This window comes from Olea europaea, chromosome 2 (genome assembly GCF_002742605.1).
Source record: "Olea europaea var. sylvestris chromosome 2, O_europaea_v1, whole genome shotgun sequence".
Taxonomy (NCBI): domain Eukaryota; kingdom Viridiplantae; phylum Streptophyta; class Magnoliopsida; order Lamiales; family Oleaceae; genus Olea; species Olea europaea.
Window position 1 is genome coordinate 5,162,887 of NC_036238.1, and position 2,201 is coordinate 5,165,087.

Sequence of the window (2,201 nt, forward strand, 5' to 3'; positions counted from 1 at the left end):
TTCCTCGCTCTCGATTTCAGCTACTAAGATCCAAGATTGGAATCTCTGACGGGGATTCCATCTTGCGGGGGCGTAATAGTGCACCAGTCACTCCAATCAGAGATCATAATTCCAGCAGTCAAGTGAAATCTTCTCCAAGCAAATTCCACGAGTTAAGCACACGGTTTACATGATTCGAGCACATCTATCCCTTAAATCATGCATCCTCTTTGTATAGCTCATTTTACTTTGTATATCATCATTCCTAAACTGTATAAATACCTCAACCAGTTTGTATTGTAAGCGTGTGAGACAATAATATATTCAAAACACTTTTATGGGGTGTATTTCAGTCCCCCCAAGGTCCGCATTTTTAGTGATTTTTGTGAGTTGTAGATCATTTTACCAAAGCTAAGTCTATGTGACTTCTCAGCAATTGATGAGGCTTTTGAGCACGGACTAGCTAGCATCTTATGGCTCCCATGTCCATTTCCTTCAAGTTGGTTCAGTGAAGGCGATCGCAAAAGTCACCAAATGGGTTAGCGCATCAACTAGGACTCATGACGAAAGAGTTTTGGGTGTTAGTTCTATTACACAAGTTTCACAAAAGGCCAAGAGTGTTATTGGATCATTACCTAAGAGGTGTTGACCACTCAAAAATTTTAATTTGTTATTACCCACAACTTAGATTTGTCTTCATTAATTGAAAGAAAACTTGAATCCTTGGCAACTTGAGCTTTTCCTTGTAAATAATACGAGTCATTTCCCTTTGTTCCTTTCATCACTACTGTAGAATCTTTTATTACTTTTAGGATGCAATTTTCAAATTTAAATCATTGATCCTCATCCTCTAAACACCTAAAGGTATCAAATTCCTCTTAAGTTCGTTAGAAATGTGCCCTACTCCCTCAACTATCTGTCAGTTATTATTAGAATTTGGGTGTAACCCGAATTCTTTGTTAAAATAATTGAAAGTTTTAATTAAAGTGCGCATTAATAGGAATTCTATTTGGAATGTTATTGTGAAATCATATTCAAGTTTACTTGTCAAATTTAGTTGAAATTCTATTTTGATGGCCAATTGGGACTTAGAATTTATACTGGACTTAAAGAGATCAAGACAAATAAATTTTTAGGCATTCTATTTCCATCTACAACTCTACTTCTAGAATTTGGAATGTTCCCTATATATATTTTTGGCTCTTTTCTACAATTAGTTAGGTTGTTTAACCTCATTATAAGTTAAACAAATTATAAACATAAAATCTTTGTATTCTTTCTCCATATTACAATAAAATCTCCATTCTCTACAAATTATTTTGTTCTTGTGTTCTTGTCGTCGCTTTATATTGTGGCTATAATATCTTATTTCCTTTAACAAATTGGTATTGGAGTTATCCGATATTTCTTTGTCATTTACAACAAACTAATATCAAAGCGATTCTAGTATCTTATTGGTTACCAACAATTGGTATCAGAACTTTTGGATTTGAAATTCTTGGGAAGATCGATGTTTTTTGCAATGATAACTATAAATTATGATATTTCGCTATTGGATCGCAATACAAGATTCTCTTTGTGGCAGATTAGGCTTCGAGCAATACTCATTTTTATGGGATTGATTTTATTGCGTTTTTTGCCCACTTCAAATAGTTATTTAGAGGCCTATGATGCTCTATTTTCAAATGAGAAGATGAAGCATATTGTTGAGGTTCATGAATAAAGTTGTTACGTGTAAAATATATTAATAGATGGGGATGGTTATCACAAGTTCAATTTCATGCTAAAAAGAAAAGTACAGGTCTAGTTCATCTTAGGTCATTCACCATTGAAATTTGATGGGTTATTTACAGTATCACATTTTCCATTGTTCTTCTTATTTTTACTCTTATTTACACCTTTAATAAGAATAAATGCCACTAAACATCTCCAGTTTACCAACGACATATTCAATCTCTTCATCTTTCTTTCCAAACTTTACGAGTAATCCAGTATTACAGTAATCATTGTTCTTCTCAAGGTGAAATACAACGTTCTTTACATCATTTCTTATTTATTTAACGGAATAATAGTATAAATTATCTTTATACTACTTTTAATTTTGAACAGTTAACTTTGAAGGTGGGAAGAAGGCCAATGAAAAAATTGATTAAGACTATATTACCTTGGATTTTTGAAAAGAAAATTTGTATTTTTTGTTGAGCTAACAAAGTATTTGATAG